The 20,446-nt window shown below is 43.9% G+C and overlaps 1 protein-coding gene across 1 annotated transcript in view; it reads right to left on the bottom strand.

Annotated features, from left to right (window-relative positions):
- lingo2b (leucine rich repeat and Ig domain containing 2b) overlaps positions 1-20,446 on the bottom strand; it is a 254,816-nt gene that overhangs the window by 144,001 nt on the left and 90,369 nt on the right. Inside the window, exon 3 of the mRNA XM_036517277.1 lies at positions 12,290-12,409. The gene's annotated coding sequence lies outside the window, so the exon portion shown is untranslated. The remainder of the gene's footprint in view (positions 1-12,289; positions 12,410-20,446) is intronic.

Below are 20,446 nucleotides of genomic sequence, written 5' to 3'. Positions count from 1 at the left end.
AAGTAACCTGTTCAAGGTCACAATTGCTGTGGCCCACCTGGGATTCAAATTCCAGAACTTTCTTTCACATGCTTAGTTCCCCACCCATGAGGACACACCACTGTAATGTCATAAAAAAAAAAATTTTGAGCTGTCATGAACCCTTTGCTGTCAATCACACTCAAATATGAACTAATCGCAAGACATTACTCTTCACAGCGAATCCCTTTAATTGGGTGAAACTGATAACATGACTTTGCTCCACCCATACAATGCTCTGGAATCCTAGCGCTCCCACCTCAAGAGTGAGGTCAAGTACCTCTGATATCACAGCCGTCCGTCCCCCTCGGGTGGGGTTCAATAGGTATCGTCGCTGCGGGAACATGTAGCATTGGAGCAGCTAACAGCTCCCAGCTTCATGCAGCCCTTATCCCTGCTGTTCCAGAGAGATGGAGACTATGCTGTCCCCCCTGGAGAGAGGGGGGTGGGGAGGGGTGAGGGGGGCGTGTGGCTAAGACCATTACATCACTCAGCCCCCCCGGCGTTCGTCCTGACCGACTGCCAAACAGTGTTACCGCACACCCAGGGAACCAGGGTGGACAGCTCCTCCGCACCACAGCTGACCCCAGGGCCCCCAACATCCGTCTGCACAGAAATACTTCACATACATACATGAACTCCACTCAGAACGAGGGATTAAAGGAAAAAAAAAAAAAAAGCGTACAGCTTTCCACCAGAGGCCTGTAGAGGGGTCTCCAGAGACAGGAGGGGGAGGAGTGGTGCCATTTCAGTTTCCACCTTTATGGTGGCGAGTTTTCGGGTAGGGAAGGGGGGGGGGGTTATTTCACATGAGTGACTCATGTAGTCCTGTCTGCAGTCACTCAGCACTACTTCGCCCGACACCATGACCTTCCCAGCATACCAGCCCACCCCGCCATGAAGCACACACAAAGAACAAAGGGAGGAGAACAGTATATGGGACGCTCCCAGCGAGCTAGACACCTTTCGCACAGTATGCGTGTGTGTGTGTGTGTGTCTGTCTGTCTGTGTCTGTGCATTGTGTGTGTATACATATAATGGCAATTCTTTATTATATAAAATATTTACTATAACATGTATAAATATTTATTTGTTTGTTTGTTTTCAAGAACAGTCCTATGAACACTTGTATGACCCGCCCCTTGGTGCTGGTGAGGGTGAGTGAACCTCTGGCCTCTCGGCACCTCTCAGTGGAGTTTCAGTGACTCGGCGCCGTGGGCAGGGTGGCGGGTAAAAGAGCAGCTCATCTGGAAGAGCTCTGGTTAGAATCGCTCTCCACGGATGCCGCGGCCCACATGCTCCCGTATGTGTGATCCTGCACCCCCCCACCCTTCCGCTGGTGGGGGTGTGAAACATCTGCTCGCGCGCCTCCTCCACCACCCCCCCCCCCCAATCGCTGCTAGGCGAGAGCACAGCTGGTGCGGCTCCGCTCCGCTTTGATAACCCTCCTGGGAAGCGGTGGTGGTCCCCGCACGGGACTGCTCTCCCCAGGATGCTGACAGAAAGGGGAGGAGGGAGCAGCTCTCTCTGCTCTACACTCTGTCTTCAGCGAGAAAAAAAAAAAAAAAATGAAGAGGCTAAAAAAAAGTACTATGAAGCATGTGCGATCCCCTTGGCTCCTCTGACACGCCAACCATTTGCTTAGCATTTGCAAGCAAAAAATAAAAACATGTAAATAAATAAATGTAGAAATCACCATCAGAAAAAAAAAACACAGTGGTGAATCAGTCACTTAGTGTAATTTAAATCCGTTTGCAATTTTACAAGCCCAAAACAGTAATTAGCTTGATGTCTTTGCATTCCCGAATTGAGGGTTTTAAATACAACGTGTTAACCACTTCTCCTATTTTTTTTTTTTAGATTTTGGGATGGTTGGGGCAGATTCAGGTTTGCCCTCCATGGTTGGACTGACTGTGATTAACCACCAAAAACAAAACATGAAACATTTCAGAAGCAAGTCCAGAGGTGCTGTAGGACTGAAATTGTTCATGGTATTTCATTTACATTGTTGTTAATTTTCATATTTTCTGTACCTTGGCGTTATTAGAGAGTCTAATCTGGACATTCATTTGAGTGCAACAGAAAGTGGGCCTGACTGCCCAAGTAATGATCGAGACCTGAGAGACTCTGCCACTGGGACAGGAAGTGGGGCAGGCCCAGGGCTGCCTAAAGTCCATCATGACTCTTGCGTTTGCTAATTGGGACAGTGTTTGCGCTCTCATCTTGCCAGCTCAGTGAATTGCACCTTTGTGAGGAATTAGGACAGGAGGAACAAGCAACACCCCAGGTTCAGTGTGAGACAGTGCTCCTACGATCCACCTGCAGAAGGCCGTCTGAAGAGCTGTGACACAGACCTGCAGAATAACTCCAAGTGAAGAGCAAGGAGGACATGTCTCTCTGACCCTGAGCCCTTGCTTCCTTGTGTTATATCCCGGAGGTGCATTTTATTCACCATTTCGCTATTCCGCAATGTCTCTGAGTTGTACAGGATAACAAATAGCTGGTTAGCTGTAAATCAAATTGTGGTTATGCGTATATCCAAATAAACCAACCGGTAAATTTTTTCAAAGAAATCGGTAGTCACACTCCAACACGCCTACTCACTCCATGCTTAAAGTCTTAAAGTCACCATGCGGAAGTCTTCCTCATGGTTTAGATGTGTACATGTAACAAGCCAGGAAAGGAGTTGGACAAGATCAGGGCTACTTACTTTGTTTCAAAGCAAACTGACTAAACTTGTCTAAAGGCCTATGAGTGCGTGTGTGTGTGTATGTGTGTGTTTAAGCCTGTGTGAGTTTGTGAGAGAATGTGTGAAAGACAGAACAGTCAAAAGAGAAAAAGAAAGATAAAGAGAGAGAGGGAGAGAGAGAGAGAGAGAGAGAGAGAGAGAAGAAGCGAAAGGGAGAGAGAGAGAGAAAGAGAGAGAGAGAGAGAGAGAGAGAGAGGGATGAGGGCAAAAAATAGGAAAGCACAAATTTGAACTTTCAGCAAACATACAATCTAACGCATAAATATCTTAATGTTCCTTTAAATTTATGCAGGACAAAAATAAATAATTAAACACAAAAAAGAGGCCACTATCGGAGACATGAAAAGCTAACGACTTCAAAAGATTGTGGAGGAAAGGAATGAATATCTGTAAGCACTGGATTTTTGCCTGTCTGTAGTGCAATAAGCCTGAAAGTTTCATAAATTTCTTGGAATGGCAAAATAATTGGAGAAACAAACAAATGGGTTAGCAGAGACTTCAATTGGAGCCGACAAAGCAAAATATCTGCATAAATAGTCGCTGACTGCATGAATTAGTGGGAAAATATGGCTTCTCAGCTTAACTTTTATAGGCCACAAACACTTCTCACTCCCCAGTTTGTGTCAGCCTCCTTTCTGTCCTCCCCTGGTAGGTGAACTGTAAGGAAGTCAATTAAGTACAGTCACATGCTTTCAGATGATACCTCTCAGTGGTATGCATGGGCATTGAACTTTGACCTTTGAACCTGATAAAAGAGGCCATCAGAGAATGGTAAATCGCAACAATGTTCAATTACTGGCAAATCCAAACTGCAGCGAAAATAGCAAGTCATGATCATACTTTTTTTTAAAGGTAACTTCATAAGAACTTAGTAAAGTGTAAATAGCACCTTCATAGGGTTGTTAATTACCTCTTTATGAATTTATTATTAATGAACGGTGCATTTTATGACAGCGGATCATAAACCAAGCATTTTCATTACTACGGTTTTATTTTTAAATACACATGCACTATATAACCCTATGTTGGCCATATGAAAGCACTGGAGTCAGTTGTGAATGATTTCTGTATGATTTATCTGTGATCATATTATAGCAGTATGATTGAAACAAGATGGTGGGGGGCCCAAAAATAGACTGAATGTCTATTAACTAAATCAAAGCCAGGTTTGGCTTCTCTATGGCAGAGATTTCAAATTACCAGGCCAAGCTAGTAAATGCTTGCAGAAACCTCATGTGCGCTCAATGTGTGTCTCACCCGGTCTTTCATGCCAAGCAGCGACCTGCCATCACGGCCACACAAGGTAACATTTTACATAAACACAACAGGCCCTGCACGATGACAAAGTATATGGCTTGTTTGTGTCCCGCCATTGAAAGCAATATGCGTGTTATCTAATTCCAGAGCTGGTGAATCAGCATTTTGACCTCGAGAGGGAACCTGCTGGAAAGAATCTTACATCACACTGCCGGTGAGCGTTACATAATGTGAAAATGCACCGACCGCTAAGCCATGAATAAAACCACAGATGACAAATGTCTGAAAATTCCTCACAAACCAAGCTTTAATTCCTCATTACAAGACATTAATACCTCGGCCATGAGGAACTGACAAATTATCAAAATATGCTATTCAACAAACAAGTCTATTCAGAGGCCTATTTGTAAGTAATGCATTTCTCTCTACATTTAAATGCATCATTATACCTTATTTACTGGCTGTTTACAGAGATTTCTTAATTTTACATATATAAAAAGCTATGCTATTGTAAATCATAATGGCTCATATTAACAAGTATGCCTTACTGATTGCACGTCAGTGTGTTCCTTAGAATTACTGATGAAAATGCATGAAAATAAACTCTCAACCATCTGTCAAACTTGACAAGAGCTGCTTAAAAGGATGCAAATATTCTTTCCCCAGATGAAATATTTGGTTTCCATCACTGAGGTACAAGGTGCTTAAAGAATGAAAAAGAGGAAAAAAGAAAAAGTCAAGCACACATTCTTATCTTCAGTGGTAGCAGATAGGAAGTCATCAATGAACATCTGATGACGCTGTCCTGCCTATATATGGAACGACATCTCCTGCTCAGTCCTCTCCATATGAGGCATGACTCTCAAGCTTGCAGCGGTTATTATGGTGCTTGTACAATTTCGGTCTGGGCTTATCCTCATCAGCATCAAGAGAAGATTACTATCATTCTCAACAGAATTTGAACAACAGCTTTTTTCCGTTCATTTTTTTCTGCACACTGTTGATGTTGTTGTAAGCCTGCAAAATAAAATAAATATCTGCCGTTTACACTGACAATCTATAGATTTGTGATGGTGTAAATTCAAACCATCAATAGCACAATGAATGCCGAAATGATTGCGCTGTATAACATTTATTTGAGCATTTTAATTCATCCTGGGATTGCAAAATCAATGGGCATCCCATTTGGAATTCTCTATTTACATTATACTGTGGGGGCCCCCCGCTGTCCACTGCACTTCCACAGGTATATTAGATGCACTCAGCAATCGATGTGCTGCAGGTGGCCTTTGAAAGTGAATTGCTTTTGTATTTCGATGGATCTGAGGCAGTCCACTGTTCACCTTGGAACGGAATGGTGCTTGCAAACCAAAGGAGTGACATAGATAAGCAGAGACCCTCTGGGTGTCGTGGATTGATCTGGGAAACAGTTGTCTTAATTTGGATGCACAAAAGAAATGGATGCATCGGGGGTGAGCTGGCGCGGGCTCAGTGTTTCTCCTAATCACTCACAGTGTGAGGTAAGGGGGGAGATAATGCACTGGGTACTGGCTAATGGTACAGAGGAGCATAGGGGAAGGGGGGGGGTAAGCCACCATAGGTGGGAGCAGAAAATAATTGTAATGCAGTTCTGATAATTATAGGAGTCACTCTGTGGTGAAAATGTGGAGAGGAAGACAGAGGCCTGGAGGTGATGCATGCAGGGCAGGAGGGGGGACTCCTCCGTCTTGTTATGCTGTAAATGTGATGCTATCTTCTAGGATGTAGGCAATTCTGCAGTTTACTGTCAGCATGTTATTATCATCATCACTATCATCATCATCAGTATCATCATCATCATCATCATCATCATCATCATTTTCTTTTTCATCAAATCTTCATAAAATATCATTCGTTTTCTTAGTGTAGTAGCATTAGTAGCAGTACTGAAACTAATAGAGACAGTAATATTAGTGATGGTAGTGCTAGTGGTAGCAGTAGTAGTGTTAGTAGCAGAGGTAGTATTACTAATATTAATGATAGTACTAGCAGAACTGGTAGTATTGGTGATAATAGTGGCAGTAGTCGTGTTTTTATTAGTATTATCAAGGACAGTAGTAGTGGTAGTATTAGTGATGATTGTGGTAGCAGTAGTATTATTTGTGTATATACTTGCTTTTGAAACTGTAATCTCTGCTAAACAGATGTCCTTATCCATTTTGACTGGCAGAGTTCTCATGTTATGCTACCTCTATTCATGCAGCTGATTATTTGGTGAAGCGGTAGGTGCACCAGGAACTGGAACCATCCGCTAACGTCTGCTCAAACTCCATGGTCCAGGGTTCACTACGGATGGGTTTATAGTACTTTGTGATAGTATTACTGCAAGGTCTGTGGTAACCAGTGATGATGCTACCATATGTAAAGTAAGTTCATAGTGGTTTCAGCTCATAGTATGTCACCTTTGAAAGAGATGCTGGCACAAAAGAAGAATTAGCCACTTACAGTGTATAAGGGAAGAGCAATAGCCATAGCAACAGCAGCCACTTGCCTAAAGGGGACACCATATTGAGGCTGAACTACTACTTCTAGTGGGTACTTTCTGAACTCAGACACAGACCACTGTGAACCACTGAGATACCTGTCAAGAGACAGTGTAAGTCAACTTGACGGCCAGTAACACAGACTGCAGTAGGAGGGCAGGGGGCTGCAGTGTGATGCTTCCACTCGGGGGTAAAGGTACGAAGCTTCGAGGGCAGAGGGTCATTTCAGGAGTCACCTGAGAGGCAGGTTACATAGTATGAGCCCTGACACAGAAAGGCTGCTGAGACACTGACTGTGGCAGCTTTCATCTTTTTCTGTCTCTGCGGGCTGTGGCGGCCTGCCTCTGTCTGTTTCTCTGTCTCTCTGCATCTCTCTGCATGTAAGACCCTTTTCCCTGGCCCCCATGCAAGTTCATTTACCAACAAAAGGCATTGTATTCTCACACAGTCTGCATAAACTGCTCAAATCCATGATTATCTATGAGGAAAATACCCCCCGTAATGTTTTCGCAATGTGGCTGTGGCATCCCAGTAATTTCACTGTGTTTGCGTGATTACATATACGTAATCACGCAACCACAGTTATGTTAGGTAATATAAATAAAAATGTTAGGTATATAAATATACAGTATATCCATTTAGGTATGTATGAAATTACACAATCCCTATGACAGTGTACAGTGTGGCATCACTGATCTATTTGTGAGCACAATGAATTAAACTGTTCCATCAGAGGGACCAAAAAAATGCACAGTGCCGGCCGCTGCTCACGCCTTACACGGATTGTAATCTGCGTCTTACTGGGCCTTGCTCCACAGTGAATTGCAGGGCTAATCATGGAATCCAAGCTGTCCCGTTGATGCAGTGCTCGAGCCTCACAAGGTACTTTCTGCCAGCCTGTTACAGGACCCTGTGACTACTCATTCAGTCAGAACCAAACCTAACTGCCTGCCTTGGATGAGGATGCAGATGAGCTAGTTAGCAACGCAACAGCCCTGTCTACGCTATGGAAGCTTGCCAATAGAAATCAAACTCTTCCAGGAGTGCGTGTATGTGTGTGTGTGTGTGTGTGTGTGTGTGTATGTGTGCCTGTAGTGGGGGGGGGGGGGGGGGGGGGGGGACTACTTGTAGCATGTGCGAAGGAAGCTATTCCATAAATAAAGCCTGAGAGTTTCTGTTGCTAGTGATGTTTGGCTTATGTAACACTAGCCGTTCCACCACTGGAGCTGCTGTGCACATTCAAAGAGCCATGTGCGGGAGCTGTCCGCTGTACTGAAAGCTTGACTCGTCTCAGAGTGGCTAGATTAAAGGGTTGATAAGACAGAGCGGAGAACAGGCATTGCTGAAGAATGCAGCAGTGGGTGGGTAAACGCTGTCACCCGCCATCGAGTCCCAGCTGACGGCTGCTTCTTTCATGGTGGCCAAAACAAAATCCCCATGGTTCCATACCAGGTAAAATCAACTGACATGCACATAGGAAAATGGTGTAGGAGAGATTTAACTCCTCGCTCACCTTTTACACCAACCACAATCAAGCTGTTTTATTCTAACAGCATCAGTGCATTGATTCTATGATTCTATGGAGGGAATATACACTATATGGACAAAAGTATTCGGACGCCTGACCATTACATTGTAATGACATTGTATTCAAATACATATACTTTAATGGAGTTGGTCCCCCTTTTGCAGCTATAACAGCTTCCACTCTTCTTGGAAGGCTTTCCACAAGATTTGGAGTGTTTCTGTGGGAATTTGTGCCCATTCATTCTGTAGAGCATTTATGAGGTCAGGCACTGATGTTGGACGAGAAGGCCTGGCTCGCAATCTCCGTTCCACTTCATCCCAAAGGTGCTCGATGGGGTTGAGGTCAGGGCTCTGTGTGGGCCAGTCAAGTTCTTCCACACCGAACTCATCAAACCATGCCTTTATAATCCTTGCTTTGTGCACTGGGGCACAGTCATGTTGGAATAGAAAAGGGCCTTCCCCAAACTGTTGCCACAAAGTTGGAAGCATAGCATTGTCCAAAATGTCTTGGTATGCTGAAGCATTAAGATTGGGGCCTAGCCCAAAGCCTGAAAAACAGGTGTGGCCAAATACTTTTGTCCATATAGTGTATATAACAGTGGGTATAGACATTGTGTATAACTACCTAAGTCAGCATATGCATTTATTTCCAAATCATGGCTTCCAGTAATGGAAGATAGCAATTATCTGTGGTGTCTTTGGCACCACAAGGGGTCAACATCATCCAAAAATGGCTCTCTAGTTGAAATCTAGAGAGCCAGATAACAATGGCTCTTTCCTTTTCATAAATTAGTGGAATTGGACAGATGAACTCACAGCCTCTGGACAGTGACAAATAACTTTGGTTTCCTGGAAGTTATGCAATTTTTTTAATAAACGCCCACAGAATCTGAAGTTTTTGGCAATGTTTCCTGTTTCAGTGCATAAACTAAACATTTTCGATTAATGTTTGCAAGAATCAGCCCCAAAACCAGCGCCTAAGACTGACAAGCTGCTGGCTCCGATCTTGGTGGTGATGGTGTTTTGTTTACCCCAAAAGACATTTTCTCTTGATTCTCTCTACACGCACATATAGTGGATTTAGCCTGGACGTGGTGGCTATTAGTTTTAAGTGCCTTGCTTACTTATTAAGCTTTCTTCAATAGTTTCAGTTATTTCAGCTATACTGCACAGCTGAGGCTGTCAAGACTAGGCACAAGCAATATGATCCAACATGAACTCCAGCTCTAAATGTATTTGAAATTCTGGGGCATCTAAATATTTAGTTGTTTTGCTTCTCGGGGTGAACTAATACCTTCATTAATCCATTGCCTACTATTACTGCATGTCAAAAGCAGAGTGAAAGAAACAGTGTGAACTGAGAGGTAATCATGAAGGCATGTTAGAGATCACATGCACACACACACACACACTCACAGGCATACACATATATGCGCGCACACACACACACACACACACACACACACACACACACACACAAAACATACAAACATAAACACATGTAAACATACACAAATGCACAGACACACACACACACACACACACACACACACACACACACACGCACACACACACACATATACAGTATTATAGTGAGCAGCCCCTATCTGCAGGCCAGGGCAGTGTTCTCTCACTCTCTTTGCCCCCTGTGGATTACCTGCATCCCGGCCCGCCGCTCGACTAAATCCATGCTTTTCCTGAGATTTCAGTTCACCACCCCTGCGCTCAAGCTGTTTTTAAACAGCTTCTCCGCTGCTCTTAAGGCAGCCGGAATGGGGCTCGGATGCGCTTTGTCCCTCACAAACACTCTCTAAATATGATGGAGGAGATTCTTGGAGAGAATATTAAATCAGAAGCCGGAATCCTCTTACCTCCCACCACAAACGCCACTTAGGGATTCCGTATCCCGCACACTCCCAGAAGTGGACACACTCCACGTTTAAAAGACCAGAAGTTAATTCCCTCCCCAAGCCACCGCAAGTTTTCTGGCCGCTGAAAAAAACAGAGATTAAGGCTTCTTTCCTATTCATCAATTTGCCATTTTATTATTGCCGGGATTCGCGCGGATTTCACGTTTTATTGTGGTATTCATAATACTTTTCCCTATGTATGCGGGGCCCCGTTTTAATTGCTGATTATTTCAGGAAGGGTTTAGCATTTCAATTAGCTTGCCAGCTTGAAGCCTTACCTTTTTCCTTTTAATTACCGCCTGCTCATGGGAGCAGCCGAGGCCAGAGCTTGCTCATCGCAGTAAAGTTATGTTTAACACCGATTCACGCAATTACCGGCTTAGCGTGTGGTGCCACTAATATAGACTTTACTTTGCGTGGCGGTAAGGACAAGGACGAGGGGGCAGGTCACGTTACTGATTGCTCTGGCTCACGCTACCCTTCATCTGTCAGGCCTCCACTCTGCCTGCAGCAGAGTGTTCCTCACCCGTTGCGTTCTGTGCACCAGCGCCCTTTCGCACGGCCGGCTCACTGATCACTGTCCATTCCTGAAATCATGGCAGCATCAGACCCGTCACCGGTACAGAGTGTTCTTTCAGAAATGAGAGAGAAATTAGGATGGCAGATGCCGTTTTAATCGTTTAATTATGCCTTTCCATTAGTATCAATAAAAACCCGCGGCTTAGAGTTGTCCGAATTTCCCAGACAAGCATTACTGAAAACGGATTTGTAATGGTTCTCTGTGGAGAGCAGTCTGCAGCTTGTTTAACACAACCAAAACAAGACAAAAGACAGGTTCTCATACCCTCCTCCATCGGTCTGTGCGCCTGTGTGTGTGTCTGTGTGTGTGTGTGTGTGTGTGTGTAGTGTATGTGCAAGTACACACTTGGACCAGGTATAAGCCATCACCTGTAGCTACATAAACACTCTGAGTAGAATGGCCCACATGTGCTGTACAGTTTGCCTCCATTTTAACTGACGTTAACCGCAGCAGGTCAAGCATGTAGCTACCAGAAAAATGCCCTGCTCTCCCTGCAAAGTCCAAAGCAAATGACAAGGATTTCTTCTATAGAGCTTGTCATATAGTCATGAGACATGCCACTAGGCTTAGCATCATAGTGGTGAAGAATAATTTGACATGTTGAAAGTCCTGAACTTTAAAAGGTAAAAAAAACAAAAAAACAAAAAAAAGCCTCATTATGCCATTTTCAAGAAGCAGAAGGATGGGGATTTAAAGGGAGAAGAAACGAAGTGACAATCTCAGAGGACACGTTTCGTTTTGCACGGATAACAGCGCGGGACAACAGCGCCCGCCACCTCCCTGATTCGGAAAGGGAGGTGAGCCCACCTTTGGCTCCTCACACGTCACGCAGGTGGCATTTGGAGCCTGCCATTTAAGCAGGTTGGTGTGATCCATTTGACACCTCAGAGACATTTCTGCTTCTCGCCCGCTCTCGCGCTGCTTCGGGTGGGAAATGTCAGTCTGACACCACGAGCGGCGTTGAGGTGAGGAGGACAAATTTGAGGCGAAGCCTGTTTCACTAAAGAAAAACAGCAGTGACAGATTTCCATCCATTCTCTTTGCCATCGCAGCAGTCAGAGTAACCTTGGGGAGCCTCCCCCCACCGACTCCCTATCAGTGCTCAAAGGCGACTAGGAAAACAGCATTCTTGCTAACCACAATGCTAACCAACCTGCTCCTCGTAATCCTCGGTGATTTTCAGAGACTAGCAGACCAACCAGTCTCCCTTTTCTCCCTCTTCCACTCTCCTGGTGCTAAATCTCTCTCAGTTTTTTCTCACTCCCACTTGCATGAGAACTTCTCGCTCTTATTACTGTATGTTTCATCATCTGCTGAAAACACACCTCTTTAGACAAAGTGTGTCCATTTGCCTGAACCGTTCTCCTTCTGCTGTTTATTCTTCAGCTGCTGTAATGTAATACAGGCTTTAATAGCCCATTATTTGTTCATGTTTGGTGCAATGGCTTGCTTTCAGCTGCAGTTAAGTGTATGTATACAGCATGTGGTGCATATGTGTGTGTTTCTAATAGATCCAATAGACCTAGAATGTTTTGCCTGATTGCTACAGATAAGTGTTCCATTTCCCTCTCCTCTCTGTGCTTGTAGGCATGCACTTGCCGCTGCGTCTATGCTCTGGAGATGGCACCGTTGAGCAGTTCTTTTGTGCATCTGTTTTGCTGTAATTAAGACACAATTGAAAAAGGCGGAGGATGAATACAGGCAGACGACGGCCCGCCTCGCTTACCTGGTTGCAGAGCTCTTCAGAAACAGATGTCCACTAAATCTCAGCGCCGAGAAGTGCAGTCACTTTAAAATCCCTCCTGTCCTCATAACCACGGCGGGTAGCGCTTCCACATCGGGGCGTCTGGAAATGAGAGCAGCGGTGGAGCGCATTTAATTACGGGGCATTTAGGGATAATTAGCTCGCACGCGAGCAGCCACGGAGGCCCCTGTACCACACAGCTCTGCGGGGCGCTGGTGGTGTGCGCACTCCGGGTTGGGGATGGGAGGTGAGGTGGGGTGAGGGTCGGGTGGGGTGTGGCACTGGCGGGACAGGGATGCAGGGCCCTCCTGCGGGCACAAAGGGGTGCCTTCCCTACGCTCCGGTGGCTTTGATGAGCGCTAACTGCTTCGTCGATGCTTCATTACACCATAAACCCTGAGCATGGTCACCGAGCTGTGGCAGACTGCACTTTAACCCTTTACCAGACCGGAGCCCCGCAGAGCGAGATCAATCACATCCACACATACGGCCCCTGCTGGGCTTGACCCAGACAATGAGGTCCCCCTGGACATTGCATACAGGAGATACATTTTGTGCTTCTGCATAAAATACATCTGTTTATATTTATTAGAGATTATATAGGTATGTATTTAGGTCATGTGGTGTTACTTGTACATATGTGATATTGTCAGCAAACATCAAGAAAAAGAAAATAAATAACACTACTACCACTGCTACTACTAGTACTACTAGTACTACAACAACAACAACAAACAACAATAATAATAATAATAATAATAATAATAATAATAATAATAATAATTTCCATCATCATCATTATCATCATTACAATAATATAACAGGAACCAAAGTTAGTCTTCAATTTTCCTTAAAAGGATAGCCTCAAATAAAACAAAAATCATAATAATAATAAAAAAAAACATCAACATTGTGTTACCTATGCTAAATAAGTTAAATGTTTTTCTCTGGTCTGCCTACTGAATAAATACATTTGCAAAATGTAAAAAGCCATGAGCCTGTGGCCACTGAAGGAGGGATCTATTTCCTGCAGTGTGGCTCTGGCTATAGCCGGCCCTTCCGGAACTGATTTGATGATTGACACACCACAGTTCCATTCCCACCCCTCCCAGTCTCAGAGACCTCCCTGAGGAGCTTCAGCACAGACCTACTGATCCTATCTATGGTGAGACAAGGTGGTAACCATTCAAAGCAGCGATTGGATGAAAACACTAAACCAGACAAGGAATATAACCGACGGCCATTTGGATTTGCCTGCTCTGGCATCGGGCTCAGTAACAACAACAACCACTGTGAAAATAAGCATTCCAGAAACTGCTAAGGGTAAAGTAGTGGAGCAGCACCAAACCCAGTCTGCTCTGTGTCTAAGGCTCTAAGCTTTGCCTGGCCTGACAAAGGCAATGGACCTGGGCTGATTATCCATCTGTCTCACCTGCGCAGGTGCCTGTCTGTGAGGCCAATACTGACCCAGGTCCTAATGCCTCCCAGGCTGTGGGAGGCAGTGGAAACAAACATCGAATTACCTTTCTTTAGTCTCGCATCACCCCTCCGAGCATAACTTATGGCAAAAGCAAAAGATGAATTACTCTGTCACAAACATACAGTAATAAAAATATATTGTCCAATGCATTTTTATGGTTTTACCCCTTTTGGGAGGGGAAGCAGCGTAGCGTGTTGGTCAGGTGCCAGGCTTGTAACTGAAAGGTCACTGGTTTGCTTCCCCACTGTGACACTGCTGTTGCACCCTTGGACAAGGTACTTAACCCACAATCGCCTCAGTAAATATTCAGCTGTATAAATGGATGAAATTGTAAGTCGCTCTGGATAAGAGTGTCTGCTAAATGACAATGAAGCAATGTAATGTTTTAACCTAGTTAGCATGCAAGCGACATACATTCAAAGCCACACTTTGCCTCCATAGACTTGTTTTTCAACATGTCTCAGCAGACTGCTATCGCTTTTAGCCAGTATGCAGGCAGCCGATGACTTCCTTGTTTGTTTGTTATGGAAGAGGGTGTGGTTCCCTCTTTTTACGGCACCAGGGGATTACATAGGCGGCAGGCCTTGTGTGCGTGAAAACAAGAGAAGACAATTACTGAGAGGATATGGCTTCAAAGGAATTGAGAGCTATATCCATTTCAATCAATATTTGCATTAAGAGGTGGTGGATTCTGCTGCTTCTCCTCACGTTAATAGCACCCATTTCCATTTTTATTCATAACACAATGTGTTTGTGAGAAGAAAGTAACTCTGCATTCTCGCTGATTCCACTTCCCTTATTATGTTTCACCTATGCTTTGTTAAGAAAGTGCTTTCAGTAATCTGAGTGGCTTTATCATACAGACCACCCCATATATGTGCGTGCACACACGCACACACACACACGCACACACACACACGTATATACACACAAACACACACATACACACACACACACACACACACACACACACACACACACACACACACACACACGTACACACAGACACACACACACACACACACACACACAGAAACACACATGTATATACACACAGACACACACGTGTGCACACACACGCATGCAAGTACACACACAGGCACACGCACACACACACACACCATGACCATGTCATGACCTCTATAAAAGCTTGTAATACAAGTCAAAATGCTCCACACTTACACGCTTTACAAAACCATCTGTCTATAGTTTCCCATGATGGCTAGGGAGCATAGGACCGTCAATATAAAGATGTAGTATGAAAACGAGCAGTTTTCCAATAACGCTGTCAGAGCTGCAGATGTATGTTAGATCCCTGTTTAAGGCTCCAGCCCACCTTGCATGTAGTCTCATGGCAATTGAGCTGCTCAGACAGAGCCGTGAGCATCTTTATCAGGTGATGGAGCTTCAGCCCTTTTTATAATTTCAAAAGAATCTATTAAAACACAGAATCCACCACAAATAACCATAAATAAGCAGTCAATAAAAAAGCAGCAACTAGAAAGACAGGTCACTTGTTGCTATACATGAAACATTCCACAAAATACGGAATGAACACATACAACGAAGCCATATTTGTTGTTACCAGGAACTACATTGGTATCATTGGCCAAATTTATCATAATGTGTGCAATCGCACATACACACACACACACACACACACACACACACACACATACACACACACACACACACACACACAGTCAAATCCAAGAAAGTCATTTTATTTTGGTCCCAATAAACTCCGCCTGTACGTACCTTCATAATAAGGCCTGAAATGCTAATGCTGAGAGCTCATGTTGAGAAATTCAGGGCGTGAAACCCGCGGTGTGATTCATCACTCGAATGAGTCAATGAGCTGAATATGAATAAATGTTTGAGGAGCAGAGGAGAAGGATCCGAGCTGCAGCAGGACAGGGCCACGCACGCCATGCAGATACCCTCCTTTGCCAAAGCTGTCCTTGGGCTACATATTTAACCTGCAAAACTCCAGTGAAAACCCAGCTGTCTGAACAGATTTGCTAAAGCAAAAATGATGTAATGTGGTGCAATGTAACATATTTTTTTTATTCCCTCATTAGCCATCTCATGCAAGCATTATTTAAAAAAGAAAAAAAAAAACGAAGTTTAATAATTCCCCCATATTTGTCCTCCCTTGGGTCAAACCAAAATACAAAATGAAATTTAATTTTTATCTTATGCAGTTGACTTAATGGTTTATACATAGACAGCTGTGTACATGGTAAAATTAAGAAGCAAACTCAACATAAAATCTGCAAGGACACCTTTTATCGCAGCTTATGCGTGCTGAATATTCTTCCTGCTGTTTAAGGGTTCAAATAACCTCAATTTACTGGCAGAGTTTGTGTTTGTTTCCTTTGATTTGGCATTCAGTGTTAGTGTGACTGAGTTCTTTTATTGAGTGAAATATATAACTGTGTAAATACTGACACCTTTAAATGGTCCACAAGCATATTATACACATTGTAAAATTATGAGCCTGCGGAAGAGCGATCTTAATCTTACACATACACACACATCCGCACACGCATGCACACACACACACACACACAAACACATGCATGCACACACAGACATACACACAGGCACAGACATGAACACACATACACACACACACACACACACACACGCACAAGCACAGGTGCATGTATGCACATAAACACATACAAATACACAAATACACATACAAATACACACATGCTTGCGTGGCTACACTGTTATCAGGTATAGTAAACTCATCACCCATCCATCCTGGCCTTGCCGCCTCAGTCTTCATCCTTGTCTGCTCCCTGTAATGTCAAACCCTCACTGAGATCAGTGCCACTGGCTGTGAAATCTATAGCTAGCACTGCATTGGAAACCTTTGATCTGCTACTCTATCTGAGGCATAATCCTTCACGTAGGCCCTAGCACCATAAGGTGACACAGCTAATAGTTATAGAACCATACTTTCATGCTAATACTGTTCGCGCATGTACTGTCACGTGCACGTGTGTGTGTGTGTGTGTGTGTGTGTGTGTTCAAATCTTACAGAACTGTAGTGCAGTCTTTTCTCCTTGAGTTCATATGTTATATTCCTGCCTGCATAACAAGGCACCAGGCACAGTAGCATTGCGGTCATTCTACACTGGTAAATTATACAGTCAAGCCATTATAGAGAAAGGGTGTAATAAAATTCCTACTGCAATTCTAGCTATGTCACGGCACAGTTTAACTTGACTGCCATGTATAATTTAAGAAATGATCAGTCAGTCATCCTGAACATGCTTTCAATGTGCCCTAAATATAAAACCCAGAAAGAGGTAGAAGAGAGGAAGCATTAACTTACATTCCCAGCTATTCAGGCTCCCCGTGACTCATGTGTGAGATACTGTGACTCACGGAACAAACCAAAATATAAAAATAACTACATGTTTACTGCCTGCATGCATTGCTCACATTACTAGGTCTTTGCAAACACCGTGCAGACACGCCAGGGAGAATCATGTCATATTACTGCTTAATCTCTACGACATTTCAATGAAATGGATTAATAAGTGCTAACAGCATCAGGCACTTATTTCATTGGCTTTCCAGTAGTGTTGAAAGCTAGGAGAGTTGGGACTCAACAGACTTCCTCTGAAGGACACAGTTGGACAATTGGCTCGAGTTAGTATTAAACAGGAAGCTGTCAGAAAAGCCACGGGACTCCTCCAATGCAACGCACCACCAGTGGTGTTCGCAGGGCCGCAAAGAACGCGAAGAAGCAGATTTCTGAGGGTTTTCGAAGGGAGAGACTTTCTCACAAGAGTGCCGCACCAGCTAGGGTTTTCGGTAAACAATAAAGAAATCACAGCACACATAATGATTCGATGTTGTCAGACTCCATTTACATGATCACATCGCGTATGCTCGCATGTGGCTCTGACCCTGTCATCTACAGCACGTCAGGCAAACTAACGTGACAAGTGATATGTTGTGGCATGTTGTAATGGCACGTCACCCACGAGCTACCAGCTTTGATGTAACAGTTGATTTTGTTTTTCATCACAGAAAATTACATTTGATCTTGCACTGGAAGAGGATATTCACTGAAAGGTAAAAAAAAGACTTATCAACAGGCACAGATAGGCTGAACGCTTGTCAGAACGATGATTTTCGCTAACAATGACTGAAAATTAAATATTAATGTCCCAATTAAAAGATCATTAGTGGCAAAGACAGAATGGAGTTATTCATCACGGAAATGCGCTATAATTACTCAATCTATGTACCATTGTGCCCTCTATCTATGCCAATTACCGAGTAATGACTTCTGAATGCAAGGATGATTTTGGCTAATTTCTCAGGAAAAAACGTCAATAATTTCCTCTTTCACTGTTTATTTCGATTGTATGACCATAACAACTTCACAGTGCTGCTAAACACGGGCATGGTGAAATTGCTGGTCACACTGTGTTGCAATTAAGGCAAGTCATCTGTCTGTGATCAGCATTGTATCACTTGGGCATCATTCTTTCATTATAATTGTTATCATCTCCATTGTTATTGCTATTGTTATTACTATTATTACAGTGCATTTCACTCATGGAAAAAAGTTGTGACGTGTCCATTGGCAAATGACTACCAAGCGGATCTTTCAGTTTGGGGCCTGGACACTGCAGCTGGGTAAAGTTTACTGTCAATGCAGGTGGAGTAGGTCTCGTGCCTATGTAAATATAGGTGTATGATTGTATGTATGCGTGTATGTATACACTCTCATTTGCGTTATGTAAGTTAACCGTTTACAAATAGCCATCCACAGACAATAGAGTGCAATTTAATACATTTCTTTGGTTGAAAATGTAACATATTTCAAATTGAAAAAAATGTTGAAAAAGAAAGAAAAAATCCTTTAAAAATGTATGTGGATTTTGAAGCCAATTTTCTCCCTTTGTTCTTTAGCAGTGATGTCTACTCCATTCTTTGACAAAATGACAACATGAAATGAAATCCATTTTAAACACTGAATGGCTCTGAGATTGAACTGTTGTTGTTTATTCGCGTTGCCAGGGAAACGGCGAAGGTGGGTAATTGTTTTCGCAGCCTGAGTGAGCAAATCACAATACTTGAAATAATGCCCCCCCTGCCTGTCAGTCAAAGAGACTGTTCTGATTCAGGGCATTGGCATGTTTGACATTTGCATCCGTCCAATGGCGTGCCTCGAATGCTTGTGTCCACTTTGGCTTCTGGGCTAGAACTTTTGGAAAGTCAAAATGTGTCAATAATTCTGCTATTGCTAAAAGTAGCCTCCAATGTTAAGATACTAATGCCAAAGATGATAACTCATCTGATTTATTTAGTCATAGTTAGAATGAATGTTGTCTGTGTCTTCGCTGAGACTTTGCTGTGAGGGCGACAGTGTAGCAAAGTGGTAAGGAGCAGGGCTCATAACCAAAAGGTCGCTGGTTCAGTTCCCAGCTGGAACACTGCTGCTGTACCATCGGGCAAGATACTTAACCCAGAACTGTCTCTGTCCAGCTGTACAAATGGATAAAAAAAACTGTAAAAGCTGAAAAAACTAAAAAAAAAATGTTAAAATTGTAACCTGTGCAAATCGCTCCAGATAAGAGCACCTGCTAAATGACAATAATTGACAATAATGTAATGAAGTAGGACAAAGAAAAACTACACAACAACAATTCACAGCAAAGTTGTGTAAGCATAGCACAAAACTTCCCACGTCTACTGAACAGCCAACCTCCTGGTGCAAAGTTCGACAGTTGCGTGTCATCATTACCTCCCGGTATTGGCGCTGTCCCTCAGAATGACACCGCTACACCCACGAGTGAGAATAATGAGTTATTAGCTGCGTAAGGGTCTTGCGGCGGTGGGGGAGAAAGCTCCTTTGTTTGGTGGGAGCAGAAAGCTAATGAGGTCCCTTGAGGATCGTGATCAGCCAGTGAGGAATGGCCAGGTATGGGAGAGCACTGCTTCAGACCCTCTCTCAGCACTTCACAAACAAATTAAGGAAAGTTTTGTTGGGAGGTAGCGGGGCTCAGGTTCTCGCCCACTTTGGATGAAAAGGGGAAAAAAAGAAAGGGCTTTTCTTACAATGCTGGGTTCGTGTGGTCAGTTTGACTGACTGAGACTGATGTGGGGGCAAAATTTATGCCCCAAAGAGGGCGCCACTCCGAGACTCAGCAGAACACATAAGATCAAAGGTGACATTTAACAGTTAACGTGATCAGACATTCTCTGCTGGGCCCGTCCACCGATGAGATACCGCCGTTTTTTTTTCCTCTGGAGCTCAAATCGAACACCATCGGTCCAGCTCGGGTTTTCTGCCAGACTGTCGTTTCTGCAAAGGTGCACATTTGCATGTTAAGTGCACGTCTCGCACCCTTTTCCCAAAGCATTATTGCCAAGCGTTACTGCCAACTCCTACGGCATGCCTGCTCGGCATAAAAGCTCACGAGCGCAGACCTCTGAACGCGCTCTCCACGCTTCTCCTCCCTCTCCGCTGCGGAGGGATGTTTTAGTGTTAATGCATTTCGTCTGCGCTCCGCTCCTCTAAAGCGGAGGTCGCGGCACACAAATTCAAGTACGGCTACAACAATCAACACAGCAGGTCAGATGGCTAAGTGCATGCAGACAACAATGACTTCCAAAGGATAAAG

Source organism: Megalops cyprinoides, chromosome 22 (assembly GCF_013368585.1).
Source record: "Megalops cyprinoides isolate fMegCyp1 chromosome 22, fMegCyp1.pri, whole genome shotgun sequence".
Taxonomy (NCBI): Eukaryota; Metazoa; Chordata; class Actinopteri; order Elopiformes; family Megalopidae; genus Megalops; species Megalops cyprinoides.
Note: the sequence above shows the minus strand (reverse complement) of the source record. Positions and strands in the feature narration are given on the sequence as shown.